A 20,865-nucleotide genomic window follows, 5' to 3' on the forward strand; every position below is an offset into this window, starting at 1 on the left:
GCAATTTCAGGGGAAGATAAAAAAAAATACCAGAAGTGAAGGTACACAATGAAATGAAAGAGCAGCAGTGAGCTCTATTTATTTAGTTTCTGAAATAAATCATTTCGACTTTTCACTTACATTTTCTAAGATGGTGGTTAAGAGTAGACAAACAAAAGAGCCAGCGAGAAATAATTTCATTTTGTTCCGTTGTTACATTAGATCATTTAATTTCCACATTTCACTTGGTTTGCATAGGGAGATTTGGCCAAGGCGCCCTGTCCTTTAAATTTGCTAGCTAATAGCAAGGACTAAGCAAACTCGTTGAAAACACCCAAGTCTCATGGGTGATGATTCAAAAATCATGAAACTAAAAGAAATTGCTCAGCTATAAGAAGAAAGGCAAATAGTGTAAATTAGATATTAATCTAAAGCATCCACAACATCCATAGCCCTACTTAGGAGAAATGATCATGTACTTTCAAATAGAAAGTGATTTGAATCACTGCATTTACTTGTGTCACCTTGTCATTGCACTCAGTCTAATGAATCACTTACTAGAGTGATGACTTAATTTCTGAGACCCCAAGGGCCAAGGAGAGATATTAGAGGTCTAACTTGGGCCTCTTTCTAAACACAGAGCAATCACTTACCAGTATAAGGAATCCGTGACATTTGTAGTAAGGTATCTCCTTTGACTTTGCTATCACTGATATGATTTTCCTGAAAGACCAATCCATTATAATCATAACATGATACTGTCACAGAATTTTTGGGTACTGGTAATTCTATATTCAACAATAGGTTTGTTTCATGGTGTGGAACAAATGTGCATATTGCCTTTGCACCAGTTCAAATGAAAAACAAAAGCGCATATTCTTACTGGAATGGTGGCTCAGCAACTGTTATGTCTCCACTGACTTGAGAGTTGCTCTCATGAGTGAGGTAGATCTGTAAGACAGACAGACTCATCAATCCTGGACACACTCTAAGATTCTGCTGCCCACAGTTCAGAGGCTGATAGTAGTCATCTTGCGTGTCTCTGCCTACGCACCATTGGACTTTCATAGTTCAACTTGGTCAGTACTTTGCTATGTATCCATTCTCTATAGTTGAACTCACTAATCAGTTTTGTGGTTTTAAAATTATTTTCCAGCGAAATGACATTGATTGGCCTTTGAGTATTCTCTCAACAGACGAGGTTATGTGAAAAACAATGAAAAATAACTCTTTTACAGCATGTCTTCATACAACAGTCTGAGTGAGAAGTGTGTTGACTTATGCTGTGGTAATTTCTCTCTTTTCCAATAAAAATATAATCTTAACTGGAACAAACACTTGTGGAGATCATATGCAAATTGTGAATCACAACTATTAAGACAAACTTTTCTGCTAATAATCAAATTTATGTGTTTCATCAACAGAGGAAGCAATATTTTGACTTGGTGATTGTTGCAAGCAAGCCAGAATCCAAAATACAATATTAGTATTACATTTTCTCTTTTAATGTGTATATTACTACACTTTCAGGTTGAGTACATTATCAGATTTAAATGTACTTTATAAAAGTTTTATACAAATCATATTTTATAACTGAACACATTATGTCAATTTACATGACCAAAGCACACTTAAAATTTAGATTTATGTTATAAAATGTTAATAGGAGTTCCATTTTTTAATTATTTAATTATAATGAGGTATTTTATGTCCATTTTCATGATTAAAATGTTTATTAAAGAGAGTGGAGTGATTGAGTGATCTCATCTTAATCTAATAAAGTAACGGAGCTCAGTTTCAATTCTGTCAGAAATTCTCTGTTCTTGTCAACTTACCAGGAAAAGCTTTATTTTGGCCAACATAATAATCTATCTGGAGACACATTATTTTTCTTAAAAAAACAATCAGAATATTTGACATTGAGACATTTTCATCAAGTCAAAAATTCTTATTCATCTCTGAAAGTTGTCATAGAGTCTCTCATTGCTTTTGCTTAAAACATGATGTTCTATGTAACATAAACTCATATCTTTTAAATATCTAAAATCTCCTTGAATACAAACTTTATTTCCTTTATACTTAAAAAATCAAATAAAATTGTATAATTCAAAACTTTCTGAGAAAGTGAAATGATATTTTATGACGAAAAATTCACACACTGATGAAAATCAAAAAGTTACAGTGTAAAAAATTTCCAACTTGATGAATTATTAATAATTTGAGAAAAGACCCAAAACTTCATGATTATTTTCAAATGATCAATGGCATAATTCCAGCAGGATCCTTATCTGAGAGCAGCAAGAGGAAACAACAACAAAAACGAACCTGATTACAAAGTGCTCTTCTAAGAAAACAACAGAAACTCATATAGCCATAAATTTGATTTATCCAAGAACCTGATATGTTTATTTTAGGATCATAGATCTTAGTCTCACTTATATTTATTTTAGAAACTATTTTCATAAGCTTGGTGATATTAGATGTGTGTCTATAAAGCGAAGAATGCCAAATTCATTGCCATCGAGTACTTGCTGACTCATTGTACCCACATAGGACAGAACAGAGCTGCTACCGGGTTTCTAAAACTGTAGCTCTTTACTGGAGCAGAAAGTCCTGTCTTCTTACATGGAGCCACAGGGGGTTTGAATTTCTGAGCTTGCAATGAGTGGCCATATTTGTAACCACCGCACCACCACAGTTCCTGGATGTGAACCCATAGGGGGTTAGGAATGTAAATAAATAAATAAGTAGATAAATAATTTTAAATAAATAAATAATGAAATAAATTTAATTGATCAATCAATTAAAAGAACTGTGCTATAAATTACCCAGCTAATGAATGCCAACTGTTAGCAGGAGCAAAAATGAAAGCAGGCAACAAATAATCCAAACAAATCGCCCTTTAGCATTAATATTCCATTGCTTGAACATGTGGGTAGCTACAAAGTTCATGAAAAAAGGTAGATCCTGGATATATTTTGAATATTGAGCTCTTGGGATTCATTGACAAATTAGATCTATGAGGCGAGAGGAAAACAAAACAAGGAAAAGGGCTGAGAATAGCTTTCCCAAGTCTTTTTCCTCTGAATCTGGAAGCAAATAAGACAGAGAAGGAAACAATTTTGTAAGGTCAAGAAGGAGACAGTGCAAGTAAAGAAGATTGAGGAGGTCAACTAATGAGTCCTAAATATCAGAATACTACCTTTTTCTTTATAAACATGACTTGGTCTAGAGCATATCAAATGAAATAGCATATACTAAAGACTGGCTTTCCATTACTCATTTGCTTAACTTCGATGCATTTTTTTTAGAAAAAGATGTAGAGGAATATATGGAGAGAAAGCCCAAATTTAAATATGTATCTTATACTAGCTGACATCCAAAGAGTTGAGCCTAGATGTAGGAGTAAGAATAAGATGAAAGTTATGGATTCGCTGTTCTCTTAACTATTAGTCATTATATTACATCACCTCTATATGCACTGTCAGATTATAAAGCACAGTGCATAATGGAGTCCTGCTGCTTGTTCTAAAGTGCCCTTCCACAGATATAGAAATTGTCTAAATACATATTACTCAACATGGAAAGTACTCAGTGTCTCCTTGAGTCTGCAAAATGATGGGCCTACACTGAAAAGCATTTTCTCTTTTTTAAATTGGCAACAGCAATTTCTATAGAATAAAATCAGCTATTTCAATAGGGGACACATGATCCTGCAAATATGAAAAGTACAACTCTCACTGTCCCACTGCAAATTCAAATGTCCCATGTCTATCCTCCTTGGGTACGCAGAATACTAAGTACACCGGATATCGGTTGCACACCGGGGATCATATGGCAAGCACCATCACAATCACATGCAATCATCCACATGCAACCTGAAATTTGTATCCAGAGAACCATAGTTTCAGAGCTAGGGAAGATGTCAGAGGAAATTGGGTCTGAATATTATCCAAGTCTAAGTTTCTTTAAAATATTTTGGACAAGTATTCCGAATAACATGAGAATTCCCACCTCACAAGAGAATCTATAATTTTCATTGGTAAAATTACTCATCAAACAATAGAAATTTGAAACCAATAGAATCTCAGAGATCATGTGAGGCAACCTCTGTGTTTTATTTTTTAAGTGTGCACCAGGCTACAAAAGTTAATTTCTTGGATATCTGAAAGACTTTCATACATTTAAAAAGAGATGTGTTGCTCTATTTTATTCTTTTCATCTCCAAAAAGAATGATGGTCCATTCAAGAGAAAAAGTGGCCAACAATCACATAGATAATCCCTCTGTTACTTCAATTCATTAATTCCAATGCAGCCATTAGATCTACTCAAAGCCAAAATCCAAACCCACTGGCATCATGTGAAGACTGGAAATCATAATGGGAGCAGATTGCCTCATTTCCTTCTGTGGAACAACAGATGGATTTGAACCACAGACCTTATGGTTAGGGGATCTATGCTTAACCTTCTGTGCACCAGGGCTACAAAAGTTAGTTTCTTGGCTATCTGAAAAACTTTCATACATTTAAAAAGAGTTGTGTTGCTCTATTTTATTCTTTACATCTCCAAAAGGAATAATTTCATTGTTTTCAATTATTTCTGAAACAATTATGTTAAATATGGGTAGATTGGAAAGTGTCTTGTTTGTCCAAAGCACTGTCATATATGTGCTTTCCCATAATCCAATAATGTGCTTTGACATAGGGTCTGATAATTCCAATACACAGTAGAAATCATTTGGATTTTCTGGTCAGCATAATGTTTGTTAATTTAGTCTAAAATTAGATCAGTTATTTTGGCAGCTGCATCATATTATTAACTTACATTGAACTATTAAACTTGCCATTGTGAAGTCTCCCAGGTCTTTTTCACATACACCATAGCTGAATACAAGGAAAGGCAGTATCAGTGACCTGCCTTCTCCCTCTGTTTAATCAACTGTGAGCGTTTATCGTGGTCAAGGGGTATGACACAAACAGGAGAAAGGAGCACACCTTGATTAAAGTTCAACTCCATTACTTTCATCCCATGATTATTGCTTGTTACACATTTTGAATCATAAATAGTAACTCTCTTGGCTTGATCTGAAAATTTGATTTGTACAACCTCTATGTGTCCACAGAATGTTGATGGAAATAGGAATGTGAGAATAAACCAGATAGAATTACTACTTCATCATAGAAAATTTATTAGACAAAAATATCAAAATGTGAAGCTATTGTTTCTTGAGATATTCTTCATCTAGGTCTATATATTTCTGGAGGTATTATTTCCATCTCTCTAATCTTTCCCCCAAAGAATGATGAGCTATTTCATCTATAGTAAATCAAAATGACAAATTTGGTATCCTTCAGGGACTCCAATGGTGCTCTTTTTAAATATTCCTTCATATTTGAGATCAAAAAGGCATTTGAAGGGCCAAGATCAGACTGAAGAATGCATGGGGTACAGTTTTCCATGAAACTCTCCTAGGAGAGCATTTCCTACCTTCAAAGAATGAGCAGGTCTATTTCTATGATGGAAAACATATGTATTGCTGGCCTTTTTCTCACCAAACTGATTTTCATTCTTTTAAACATCAATATAATCAGCTCCTATAATAACTCTGTGTCATTCAAGAACCTTTATGAAGATTACTACTCAGGAAACCACTCCTGTCCTCCCTGTCCCCCCAAATAGTCCCCATAACCTTCTGAGCTGACTTACCCAGCCTTGAATTTCAATGGTTCAGCAGATCTCTATAGAAGCCATGGTTTAGATTGATCTTATTTAAAAGGCATTTTAATGAGAGGAACATAAACATATTATTAAGCAGACTTGAATGCAGCCATACACTGGTCGCAGAGACATGTTTAAACCTATTTTGTTTGGAAAATATATATATGAACCATAACCTTCATATTTCAGAGGACAAAGGTAGGGAAATTCTATTAAACAATAGCCAACTCAGATGACATAATTAACACTAGTTAGTTGAGTCATCATCAAGATGCGCCCAACTATTAAAGATCTATCCTTGTATACATTTTTATACTCTATGTATTATAAAAGGTCTATTTAATTCTTGGTTGAAATTCACATATAGTATTTCTGTATCATTATGTGATGTGTCTAACTTATATCTGCTCCAAGGAAAATATTATATCTGGAACAACACATTCAGCATATCTTAAACTGAAAGAATTGAAGAAAAATTCAAGTATCAAATTACAGTATTGAAAGATTCTATGAAAAAATAATGAAAGATGCAGGAAGCATCAAAAGAATATGGAAAGGATATACAGAATCAGTGGATCAAAGAACTAGTGATCATTCTGTACTTAAAGACAGGTCATCATTCAATCATTTCCAAGTTCTTATATGATCAAGTACCAATGGTGAGGAAGGAAGAAGTCCAAGCTGAACTGAAGGCATGAGAAAAAGCAAAGCCCCAGGAATTGATGAAATATTAATTGGCATGTTTCAACAAGGTGATGAATCACTGGAAAAACTCTGTGTATGCCAAGATTTTTTTAAGACATCTACTTTTCCAACTGACAGGAACAGATCTATATTTGTGCCCATTAAAAAATTGACTCAGCAGAATGCTTCAATTATAAAACAATATTATTAATATTACATGCAATTAAAATTTTGTCGAACATCATTCAGCAATGATTGTAGCATTACTTTGTAAGAGAGCTGTCAGAAGTTCAGGACAGATTCAGAAGAGGATATAGAACAAGGAATATCTTAGTTGATGCAGATGGATCTTGACTCAAAGCATATAATACTATGAAAGATGTTTACTTATGCTTTATTGGCTATACCAAAACATTTGGACTATGTGGATCAAAAAAATTCATGGATAGCCTTAAGAAAAATGGGAATTCCAGACCACTTAATTTTGCCCATTTGCCACTTGGAAGAGAGACTGTTGTGTGAACAGAACAAGGGGAACAAGAGGATGCTACAAGATTGAAAATCAAGGAAGTTATGCTGAGAATTTTCATAATCAGAGAAGTTGGATTATATGAAAGATAAAGCAGATTAGAACTGGAGGAAGGTTTATTAACAACCTGAAATATGCAGATGACACAACCTTGCTTGCTCAAAGTGAGGAAAAGAGATCAAGGATCTCAGCTTTCAGTACGGATTACAAATTAATGTGAAGATCTCTAAAGAGATCTACAACTGGACCAATAAAGAACATCATGATAAGTGGAGAAAAGATTGAAGTTTTTTAAGGATTTTGTTTTATTTATATCTTAAATCAATGCTTATAGAAGCAGCAGCCAAGAGTTCAAATGATGCATTGGGTAAATCTACTGCATAAGACCTACCTAAAATGTTGAAAACTAGATGTTACTTTGAAGACTATGGTACCTCTGACCCAAGCTATGGTATTTCCAATGGCTTGCTATGTATGTGGTTAGATGTTGAATAATGAAGACCAAAAAAAAAAAAAAAGAATAGATTTGAATTAAGGTGCTGGTGAAGAATATTGAACATGTCATGGACTACCCAAAGAACAAACAAATATGTCTTGGAAGAATTCTCCTTTGAAGCAAGGATGACAAGACTTCATGTGATATATTTTGGACATGTTGTCAGAAGAGACCATTCCCTGCAAAAAGACATCATGCTTGGTGAAGTGGAGAAGCAGTGAAAGAGAGGAAGTTCCTGGACAAGATGGATTGAGAAGGTGGCTGAAATGATTGTATTGAACCTGACACATGTTGTGGGGATGGCACCAGAATGGGCAGGGCTTCATTCAGTGGGAAATAAGTTGTTATGGGTCAGAGCTGACTCAATTGTACCTCACAACAATAACTTCTTGGACATATTTTTCATTCACTATCTGTTCATTGTGAAAGGTTGTAGTTAATTCTAATTCAGATAAAGTGTTTTTGTGTCATTATGTGATCTGTCTTTCTTATATCTGCTCCAAGAAAAAAAGTTATATCACTTTGACATGCTCTGAAGTAATACTGGTCCTTGGGATCGCTCTACAGATATTTTATAATCAATGGTGTAATTCTTATTAATGATAGACTATTCCCCTTTCTGTCACATTTAGACAATATATATTAATCCTCTAGCATGTTTCTTAATGAGCTTTAATTTTGCAATGATTGATCAACATTTTGAAAGGCATCAATGAAACGTATTTAGAATATAATCTTTTAATTAAATATCTATGCAATATTTTTGTATGTTGGAATTTTATCCTTTGGAATTGTCTAAATTTGATTTATTAACATATATTTATTTATTGCCATGTTTTTGTACAATGCCAGAAAAATAAAGAAAGAAAATGAGCAATAGAATCATAACAAACATATTGCAATTTAGATCAATTTTAGCATAATAGTGCTTACAAATTTTTGTGAATGGGCTATATGACAGCTAAAATTGGGAATAGAAGCTGCATATATTTATAATATAATTATTATATGCTTTTAAAATGTTTTCTTACAGTATGGAACTAATTTACAAGTTTTGGAAAAACTTTTACTTAAATGTCAATGATTAATAAGTTGCTATTGTCTTTTATTTCACATAGCCCACATTTGTGTGAATTTGCATTTGTTTTTGTAGGCAATATTTGCTATGAGATGTATGCTGAATCACTATTCTAGACCCTTGTGCCCAATCATAATATGGGTTGTGCTTTTATTGAGAGAAAAAAATCAATATTAAGAGATTGATGTCTAAAGAAATGTTGAACTTCCTTTTTATTTCTCATAATAGCATATAGATGCAGAGATTAAAGTTGGACATTTTAAGGGCATATAATTCATGTTTTGTCATCTTGATTTGCTCATTATGCTTTGCTCATTTTTTGATTATTATTCAAGTTTGATCAATCTCCAAGAGTAGCGACAAAATATATTAAAATCAATATTCTTTAACAGAATATGGGCAAAAGCAAATCTGCTTTAAATATAGAAAAATACTATATCATCAGTGAATTAAAACCATTTTATGACAAGTTTAATTTTGTTGAATTAAATGACTTAAATGATAAAATTCCCTATCAACTTTTGACATCAGTTTCCCCAAGGTTGTCGAAGAGGAGATCTCAGCTAAAAGGAGAGCCTTTCCTCTTACTTAACTCCGCATCTACTAGGAGATCAAAAAGATCTGTTTATTTGGTTTTTCAGTGACCCTTGAGTCTTGCTTTTTTCTTTCTTTCATCTTTCTTTCCAAATATCTTGCTCAGATTCTTCTAGAAAGCTATGTAGCTCACTTGCCTGCAATCATCTATCACACGTCTTTAGGCCGCTGCCACATATCCCCTTTCTAGAACACACTGGAACCATGCCAGTGTTCTTTCTGAAATATCTGACATCTTAGCAAACTTTCGAAATGAAAATCCCAAATTTCCAAATAAGTGTCAAAGCTCACCAAAATCTAGAACCAGTTCTACATTTCCCCATGCTTCTTAAACTTTTCCATTAATACTGGAGATCCATCCATTCTAGGTTATAACAGGCAGATGTGCTAATGATTCGGTGCCTTTGTCAGGATATATTTAAAATTTATATATTTTTGTTTTGTTTTTCTTTTGATATATTTAAATTTAAATCTCCATTCGAACTTTTCTTCAATTAGAAAAAATGTTCCCTTCTCTTCAATCTCATCTTAAATGCTCAAATACTTATTCTAAAATATTGTGAAGCTTTCATTTTATAAAACACCAGTAATTGGTGCTTTAGCAATTTATGTATCATTTGATCACAGTTTTCATTACAATATCACTAGTAGTTTGCACAGGGCCTATTAAGGGCAGCCTGTATCTTCTATTGTACATTTAGTATGGTGTTGTCTAGCACTTAGTGGGCTAAACCCCATGTCAAATCCACTGCCATTGAGTGTATTCCAACCCATAGCAACCCAACATAAAGTTACCAAAACTGTAAATCTTTATAGGAGCAGAAAGACACATCTGTGCTGTTGTGTTTGGACCACACACTTTGTGATCAGCAGTTCAACACTTAACCAACAGTGCCACCAGGACTACTTCTTGCTAGGGGTCACGAGGCCTTTCTGCCCCACAGCTACTCTGCACAACTGAAGGAAGCATGACCCCACCGGCACCATCCTCACGGGATGAGGCTTTCTACTCCCCTTCTAAAGAGTTACAGTCTCAGAAGCCCTCACCTGTCCTGTCCTAAGGGTCGACCATAATCAGTATTTGCTCCATGGCAGTCTGCTTGTTTGCTTTTGTAAATGTCTGGTAAGTTGTCTAACACAGAGTGATTTCTCTGTCAAAGTCTATAAAATTAATTTATTTTCTAATTCAAAATTTCCTTGACATTTGGATTGAAATTGTAGTAAATCAATAAAATTACTTAGCATAGTAATGAAGGGCATGCTTTTTGAGCTTCCAGAACCTAATTGCCCTTCTTAAGCACAATTCCAATTCTATCCACTTTTCCCTAAGAATCTTCTATCTTGATTTCTGTAATATTTTATTCTGGCAATAACTATATCAGAGTGCATCCTTAGGTACAACAATTTAGTCTTGCCTGCTTTTGCCTTTGTTAGTGAGATGGATTAACCCAGCGACCGCAACAATGGCCTCAAGTACTGCTACGCTTATCGAGGCGGCACAGGACCTGGCTGTGTTTCATTCTGTTGGATGTCGTCTTGCTACGAACTCGAACCAATTCTGTAAGATTTGACAACAGTAACACCTTTTAAATATATGTTAATCTACAGATTTAAAAAGCTCCAACTCATGCTGACAGTATACCTGACAGGATAAGACATGTTCAAGTTCTGTTCTGTGCTGTTATCTTGACAGAGCCCTGGTGGCATAGTGATTATGTGTTGGGCTGCTAACCACAAGTTTAGCAGTTTGAAATCACTACCTCCTCCAAGGGAGAAAGATAGGGCTTTCTACTTGGAAATTCAAGAGCAGTTCTACCCTGTCCTATACATTCACTATGAATCAGAATGGGCATGATGGCAGTGAGTTTGGTTTTTTGGTTTGGGGGTTAGCTTCATAATCATTGACATGTTTAGGTTCATTGTTGCTGCTATTGTGACAAACCATCTCACTGAAGGTTTCTCTTACCCTCTAGTTATCAAATGTGATGACCTTTTCCAGCAATTTGTCTTCCTGGGTGTTATGTCCAAATTAGATGTTGCAAAATGTAGGAAGGCCCTGGACATGCTGGACTGAGCAGTGGCTCCAGCAATGGGCTCAAACCTAGGGACAATCATGAAGATTGTGTGGGGCTGGGCAGTGTCCTGTTCTGTTGTGCATAGAGCCACTATGGGCTGGAACTAACTCCATGACATCTCATAGCAACAACACATCTATGTATATCTAGACATGTTAGATGCCGGTAGCTCGTTTTTTATTAGATACATTATGAAGGACTCATTAGAGAAATATCTCCTGAGATTTTTACATATTGGAAACAATTTGCACTTCTTACTAAAGGTTGGTTTTCAGGATATAAAGTGTTTGATTTATATCATCTTTTCTTAAACATCTGAAACATGAGGGGGTCTTTGAAAGGTTTGTGGAACAATTCCACTATCATTTAATTTAATTTTTCCATGAACTTTTGTAGGTTTTCAATCTGTGATTTTAGTTTGTTACTTTGAAATTTAAGGCCAAAATATGAATTATGACTATTTATAAATCATACTATGTCTTGACCTTGACATTTCAAAAATATTTTCTTCCATGAGAGCAGATGATATTTTAGCTACCAATTCTTCTCATCAGTGATTTGTTAGTTGAGCTTCAAGTGTTCTGTTATTTTTTTAATTCCTGAAATGAAAAGTGTTAATTAAAGATAGCTACAGATTCATTGACATCCCTATTCATGACAGGAATGCAAGTAAGGCTTGTTTTCCCTCTCCTCTATTCTGTTTGGGCTATGATTGCTTTGAGCACTGATAAGTAATATTCCTATAATGATACCATGCCAAAGTTGGACAGTCTTTAATGAGACTGGGGATTTCTTCCTTGTTCTCCTTGAGTTCTTGATGATCCTATAGGAACTTTAATTCCACCGAGACCACTATTCTGTGAAAAGTTCAAGCTACATGAACAGGCCAACAGGATGAAAAGCAAGTTGGGAATAGAACACCAAAGAATATCCTGGTGCCAGATATGTGAGTGAGAATACCAATTTTAACGAGTATCTTCTGGCCCCACTGCCAGAGCTCATAACCTGCAAATAAGCTAACAACTGTCCAGATAAGTCTTTTTTGAATTCCTAAGTCATGGATGAAATGAAACGATTGTTTTGGGCCATTTTGTTTGTTTGGGGATAGTTTGTTATCCAGAAACAGATAACCAATACAAGTAATAGATAACCAAAACACTCTTTTCCAACTCCTTTTGTAATAGTCCATTGCAATTTTTATCTTCCTTTTTTTTTCTTTCGGTCTGACATACTTAGTTGGCCGCAGGAGTATCACTTCGTCCTTCTTTCCTCTGTTTCCTTTTCTTTCCCCCAAATAACTTTTATATGTCATTTCATTCTAATATTTCTTGTTTCTCCTTTTTATGTTAATATCAGTTTTCCAAAAGGTTCACAAATTCTGCCTTCACAGAACCCCCCCTTCTGCTGTCTTCTACAGTGTTGAGCTATTTAGCTAGTTACGTTCAGGGGTTTCCTGGACCTTTTGTGTTCCTTTGCACTACTTTCCTCTTGACCCTCTCCTTCATTTGTGCTTATGATGCTTTCCTGCTCCATTTTGTTTCTACTCTAGTCACTTTCTCTTAAATATGGTTGTCTACCTCTGTTAGTGGGTTGTCTACCTCTGTTAAGTATGGTTGTCTACCTCTGTTAGTTAAAGTTCATTGTGCCTAGCCAATAAGCACATGTGAGGTTATTTGAAGGGTGGAGAGATAAATGGCTCGGTGAGCCTCGCCTTTCTGGTTCTCAGGTCTCTTGCTTTGTGAAGATCAAACCAGGGTGCAGCTGCCTTAGCCAGTTCCCTGCTTCAGCTGGCAAGGCTCACTTCCTGCAAGACATCCCTGAGGAGAGGACGTCACATGGACCTACCCTAATGAAGCCCTGGGTAATAGTATAGCTGTGCCAGTGCTGAGATGCTTACACATTCATTGATTTCACTTTCCTCCTGCCGTTGACATCACTGCATGTGTTTTGTGAGATGGAGGAGGACTTTGTGGATTTGTGTCAAACATACAGGCTAATGTCGGACTTGTGGGCTTGGGCATCACTGGGTTGGTATGTTTTCTTGATGTGCATTTAACTTTTATGTAAAACTCTCTCTTATACATGAGTTTCTGTGGATTTGTTTCTCTAAAGCACTTTGACTGACACGGTGGGTCTCCTAGAGGATCCGTTTCAAAGTCTGCAATGGTCAAGTTTATGAGCCCCTTAAAGACGATAGCACTGTACTCATTAGGTATTAAAGTAGACAGAACCTCACTGAGGTTTAGCTGCTGCTCTCAAATTGGATCACCATGTTTCCCATTTTATTAGATGCTGTCACTGTACTGATTCATAGTTCAGTGTATGCCAGAGTAGTGCTGGGCTTTATAAGACTCTCAGTGGCTGAGTGTAAGTACATCACAAGGCCTTCCTTCTGAGGCATGTCTGGGTGACCTCAAACTTTTAACCTTTTGGTTACCAGTTGTGATAGTTAACTTTTATGTCAACTTTGCTGGGCCAGAATTCTCAGTGGTTTGGTAGTAATTCCCCATGAAGTGATCTAGCATAATGCAATCAACTATATAGCATGATCTGCTATGAGCAGTTTTTGGAAATTTAGAGTTGAATGCAATCCTCCTACTTAGATCACAGCCCTGAAGCAATTGAAGGGAGCTTCCTCAGGGGTGTCGCCTCCTTCCTATACCATGTGACAATGTAGGGAAGCTAGCTTGCTTCTTGGTGGATCCAACTCCTACATTTTCTTGATTAAATAACGTTCTCATTCTCTCTGTCTTTCTCAGGTATACACACACACACACACATATATATATACACATATATGTTTATATATATAGTATGTTGGTTTTACTTCTCTAGAAATCTCAGTCTGACACAGCAATTAAACATGTTAATCTCCTGCACCAACTAGAAATTCCATTATACATTATTATGTATTAGAAATTTTGGAGGTTGATATTTCTCATGTGTGCCAGATACTCTGATGCTCCCCCTGCTCTTTACTTCGGAGACCCTGGTAACATATCAGTCTTATAACTATTGTTGATTTGTTTCCTCCTGCTTGTATTTTTCTAGGGGATACCTCTATACAGTGACAATCAGTTTTATAGCAAATGTAATCCATGAGTGTTTTGGGTTTTGCTAACTCTTTAGTCTTTTTATAGGGGACTTCTATAAGGTCCAGAATCTATATTGGTCTCCTTTTCTCTACCATTATCAATAAACCCACAGAATATACTGAACTATGGTTTATTATGCATACATTTAAAATGAAATAGATATTGTTTACACTAGAGAGCCTATTGTTCTGAAATTGTAACCATACAAAACAAAATCATGTGAAAATAAAGAGTAGTATTACATTTGATTAATTATATAATATTTTGCCTGAAAAGTTTTGAGGTTTTGAAAGAAAGATTAGGGTGAAGTCTTCTAAAATAAAATATGTAAGGGACTGTGTACTATTTCTGTGTTTTCCTTCACTTTGAGGAAAATATGTGTATTTAAGACTGTTCTATTTTCTTAGTGCCTAATTGAAGTATGACAGTAACTGTATAGGACATTTTTAATAGTGAAGTTTTAGCAAAAAACAATATCTATCCCCTTCCTCAGCATCAACTGGACAATTGTGATATGCAGTTCTTCAAACACAACAGAATGAATTGTTAAAAAAAAATGAGAGGATCTTTTCTTAAAGGAACCCACAGACTGATAGGTGAAATTAATATTTATACAATTAGCAAGCTTATAATAGAGAAAGGGATTAAAAAGGGTACATAATTTTAAACTTTGTTCAATATTATAAAATGTCTCCTTCTACTACAGTACAGCTACTTGATCTTCATAATGCATAGGGAAATATCAAAATGATTAATTTAGGTTTATTTAAAATTATTTGAAAAGTTACACTAAGCAAAGCATGAAAGAAATAACATAAATGCTCTACCTCCGATTTTAACCTATAGAGGAAATTCTCATAATTCCAAAATGATATGATTTTTTTTATTTCTAATTTTTCTTGTCAACTTACTAAGTCATGTGTGTGTCCTGACCATTCATTCATAAGCTTCTGATTTTCTATGTATCATTATCAACAGAAATTATGCAAAGAAAAGCCTAGATTTCTCGTATATTTAGTATAATAAGCAGATTTTTTATTTAGATAATAAATGGATTCTGTAACAATCCAGCATTTCTATTGATTCCACTTCAATTATTTTTAATCATGATCAGTTCAGAAAAGCAATGCTTATTGAATTTATAAATTAATTTTCTAAACCTTACTCTTGATTTTTATTCCAGTAAGTATTGAGTCAATTGATTTTATTTATATATCTTTTCAACCAAGTACACCATATCCAAAGGATGTAGAATTCATTATTTACTAACAACCTATTTTGCCGTGAGTATTTTAATCTATGACCTGAGCAGTGATCTTAGCAAGATAAGGGTGGAAAGAGAGCATCTTTGGTTAAATCAATCATTTAATCAGCAAATATTAAGAGCTGTAAGGGTGATTTAAAAACAACAACTAAAAAAAACCGCACAAGATAATCATCTCGACTATCAAAGAGCTTATGGCCTCATTATAAATGTAATACATGTGAGAGCAATTAGAGAAGAAGACAGTATATAATAAAGTGCTTAATTGGAAGAAGGGGCAATCTCAACTTTTATTTATTTTTTCTGTAAGCTAGCGTTAGAGGTGGCAGCGTGATGAGGTTTGTACTCCCATAGAGTTTACAGCCACAGGACCCCACAGAGACAGTTCTGCTCTGCCCTCTTGACTGCCATGCGCCAGAATGAACTAGCTGGCAGTGAATGAGTACAAAGGATAGAGCAGATGAACTCTTTTTCCTTTCAGAGGGGTCATGTCTGAAGAAGTAATTTAGTTCTGCCAATTATGTTTATTCTCTGTCTAATTCCTATTTATGTCTATATTCCTTAGTAAGAAATATAATTTCATTCATCATACCTGATGACTAAATTAAAGGTTAGATTTATGAATTCTCAGGCTAAGATGACATCGAAACATCACATTGTCCAAAGATATCCTACAAGAATCATTACTTTATTATGTCTTGTTGAAATTTTATAAATATATTGAAAATTCTCACTCTGAGATGTTGAATAAAATATGTTATATTCTGAACCTCTTCTGTTAATTTTAGGATATTATTGAAGATGATTGAGACTCCAAATTTGGAAGAAAAACTAGATGACGATCATAAATCATTAAACTCTTTAGCTCCTAGCCCTGGTCTATGTATTATTAGGTAATTAGATAATTATCATTTCTCCTGCTCAGCTGTGGATTATCATGAACAGATTTGAATGGATTTAGTCCTAACTAGTAGATAGAAAATGCAACAGAGCCACATGTTAAAAATGAGTGTACCAGGACAATAATTGAAAAGGAAAAAAGTATGGGTTAGAGCCAGGGAATGGGAAATTTAGGGGAGGCTTAGTGAATGCAAGCTATGTAAGGCAACTTTCATTCAAAGTGGTGCAGGCAGTAACTATCTTTGAGCTTGGAATTATTGCTATCAATTCTCCCATTCAAGAGATTCAATTGCTATGCAATGCCCATGTTGTCCTATTCTCTAAGAGAGAAATTGTGTTTCCAGTAGGGTATTAATCTGTAATTTTCCCAATTCAGTTATTGGTCTGGTACACTCATAACTCATATATTTGGCTTTACTCCCATGTCTCTTCATAGGGATTGTTGAATAAGATGTCCTGATCACAAATCCATTCATATGTTTACTCCAATGTCAACAACTGTTGTAAAAGTTGCCTCTTATTAAAGTGAATCAACCCAGATTTTGACACCAGGCATGCTATAATTTAAATGGTAAATATAGTTTCTGCTTCCAAAGAAGCAGAGAATTCCAGAAGCAATGTGTTTCTATCTGCCAATGATAGAACTATAATATAACTCCATTGTATTACCTCAGGATGCTACCTTTGAGTTCTCTACTATGCATTAATTGGAAGAATACCTGATCATTCCACTCTAGGCTAGGAAATCATGATGATTCACTCTACTGATGACTAATGTTTCTGAAAATTAATTTTATAAACCACAAATACACTTCCATCAAGAAAATTCAGACTCATAGGAACCCTGTAGGACAGAGGAGAAGTTCCCCGGTGAGTTTCTGAGACTGTAACTCTTCTCAGGAGTAGAGAGCTCCATCTTTCTCCCAAGGTTGTTTCAAAATGCTGACCTTGAGGTTAGCAGCCCAGTGCCTTACCACTATGCCACCCCGTGCCCTACTGATGTCAGTGGAATAAGAGCTGTCAGACAGAAAATAATTTATGCCATATGTGCCCGAGTAAGACTATATATGCCAGGTGTATAAATTACAAAAAAAAAAAAAAACCATCCTAAGGCTATGGAGACTCGAGTTTATATCATGTGAGATAAATGGCTTGAAGTTAAGGAAAACTCACAGGGCTTCATTCCAACTATTACAGTTAGTTAGGTGTCAACTTCGGTGGGCCAGGATTCTTAATGGCTTGACATTTAAGACTGAGTAGACAAAGCATTGGTGGTGCTTTGGGTTACGCATTGAGCCAATAACTTCTAGGACAGCGGTTTGAAGCCACTAGCTGCTCTAGGGGAGAAAGGTAAGGATTTCTACTCCTGGAAAGATATAGCCTTGGAAACAGCAGGGAAGTTTTATATTATATTGTAAGGTTGCAAGGAGGCAGAATTGGCTTGGTGGCAGTAAGTGTGTTTCCTGTTTGGTTGTTTAAATCCCCCAGGTAAAAATGTGCACATCGTAGAATCAGGACCATGATAAGAATTTCTATGAGCAGCCAATCAGTTGAAAGGAACATTCCCCGATGATATAATATGCTTTCAGTGCAAGAAATGGAATGCCATAGAAAAGCGTGATTGCATTTTGCTCGATCTCAATCCTGCATCAGTCATGTCATTCAACCACTAGTTCTTTGAACTTGAGTCAGTGGTCTTCCATGCCACCTGGCAACTCTGGGAGTTCTCAACAGCCTGCCACCTTACTTGCAGATTTTTACTCATCAGTTTGGGGAGTTGGAGAGGCCCTAACTTTAATTCTGATCCACGGACATCAACTTGGGACTTCTCTGCTACTTCCACTGTGTGAGCGATGTCCTTGAATTAACCTCTCTGTGTACCCACACATATAAGTTTCACTGCCTTTGCTTCACCAGAGAACCCCTCCTAAGACATTTGGTAGCAAACATGGATCTAGAGGAGAAATATCATAAGGGTAAGTTCTAAATTAGTTCTTAGGTCATATGAGTTTTAAATGAATAGATACACCTTCCATTACTATTAATGAGAAATCTGTTAATCCATGGATTTGGGTGAAAATGTTAGCCCACAAAATATCACCACCAAGAGATGAAGTGTTGACAAGAAGACTGGCTCTGGGTGATATGTGTTTGATTCATTTCTGAAATTTTATCTAGATGAGCATTATGGGAAAGCTGGTTGGTTGATCCTAATTACAAAAGACAAAGTAGTAAATGAAAGAAATGAAATCAGGATTCCGTTACAGCATCACATAAAGACCTCAAATTTCTACTTGTTCCCCAATAAAAAGCTTACTTTTTTTCAAGTATGAGTTGATATTGTCAAAACCAAATCCCGACAATATTGTAAGAATGGGCAAATTAGAATACCAACTATTTCTCAGACTTGTAATGTACCTGATAAAAAATTAGGGCATTGCTTAGGAAGAAATGGGATTCTGAAACTTGGTATTGAAATATATGGGCAGGTCATCTTTGGGACGTCACCCCTGGTAGAAGGTCAGAGAAAAAAGAAGCTCTTCATTGAGATACATTGCATACATGGTAGCTGTAACAATGGGCTCAAGAATAAAAGCAATTGTGAACTTGGCACAGGGTCAGGCAGTATTTCATTATGCTGTATAACATTATGCTACACACGCCTACTCAATGGTACCTACCATCACCACAAACCACCCAAAGATAATGTTTTATGCTAGGTTCTCTAGAGAAGTAAACAGTGATGATAAAAGTTGGATTAGATAGATAGATACATAGATAGATTTATATATAGATAGGTAGATAGATAGCTAGATCATAAATAGATAGATGATGGGTAAGTTGATAGGTACATAATAGGCAGGTAGGTTGATAGGCAGATGATAGCTAGCTAGGTAGCTAGCTAGCTACATAGATGATAGATTAATGATATATAGATTTGAATTTTAAATTAAGAAAATGGCTCACATATTGTAGAAGTAGAGCAAGTCCTGTGTGGTTCCAAGTTCATGGATCAGATGTTAAGCTGGAGGCTTCTCCAGACTCCTGTAGCAGATTTTGGAACTGATGATGCCAAGAATAGCAGAAATACCACGGGCCAGTGGCTTCAGAAACAGCACAATCCCAAATCATCAGGCCAGGCTACTGATTGAAGTGGTAAGTGAATCCCTGGTTGGGTGGCAATATGGGAGGCCGCTGGCTCAAGTCCAAACACTCAGAGTGCAATCAGTCATACGCAAACTCGAGACCCTACAAAAAAAGCGAGCAAACTTTTCCACGGCATCTACATATATAGGAAGTAGTCCCCTACACCGAGTAAACTTCCTTTCAATGGCAACAGGGCTGTGATCTCAGTAAAGGGGTTGCATTTTACCTTCATCTTCTTATAACTTATTGACTACTCAATATAGATTCCATTATGGAATTGATTACATTGTGTTAGGTCATACCATGGTTGACCACTAGGTCCTAATTACAAAACCACTGAGAATCCTGGCCCAGCTAAGTTGACACAAAATCTATCATAGATGGCATGCATCTCTCGCATTATTACCACCCTGTCCAATTCCCTTGGTGAGCCACAAATACTTTATTTGCATATTCCCACATAATCATTTGGTAGCAACTACAAAACCACAGTGATAAAGGTCATATAAAATGGATCTGTTGTACCACATTGTATCAGGGTCCCTGAAATAATTACTGACGTGTTATAAATCATAGCTAGCAGCATGAACTACTATTCTCCTAGTTAAGACTAAAATCCTAGTTAGTTCAAATCACATTGGGCCCAAAATGTATTTGGGTTTTCACAATTGGAATCTTAATAGGTTTAGAATACAAACTCATTGATTTCTTCTGACCTAAATTTTATATCACAAAATTGTATAAATCCCACTTCTTTCCCTTCTCTCTCTACTTGCTTTTATTTAGTATGTGACTAGAGTTGTTAACTTTTTTTTAGGACATGGATCATAGCGTAAAGTGGCAGAACACAAGGGCTCAACTAGATACTAAGAGTATAACTGAGATAATGCAGTAACGGATCACATATATATCAGCATGGCTACATATGTGAGAGTACAATATTATCAAGTTCAAATGTAATAAAATCCATATATACGAATGCCTCTTTTGGTGTGCTGTACTGTAATAAACAGCTAACAGCTATATTTTCCAAACTTCTTTCAGCATAGGTCCTGCATGTGACTACCGTTGTTGTTAGTTGTTAATTAAGTTACATCTCAATCCAACGTGACTAACCCTGCCGTCCTACACCATCGTCTCTCCTGGTCCTATGGTTGAGCCCATTGTTGGAGCCACTGTGTCAATTCATCTGGCTGAGAGGCTTCCTCTTTATGGCTTCCGCTCGACTACACGTGTTGTCCTGTTCCAGGGACTGGTCTCTACTGATCACATATCCAAAGTGTGTGAGACAAGCCATGGTATCCT

This window comes from Tenrec ecaudatus, chromosome 3, assembly GCF_050624435.1.
Source record: "Tenrec ecaudatus isolate mTenEca1 chromosome 3, mTenEca1.hap1, whole genome shotgun sequence".
NCBI lineage: Eukaryota > Metazoa > Chordata > Mammalia > Afrosoricida > Tenrecidae > Tenrec > Tenrec ecaudatus.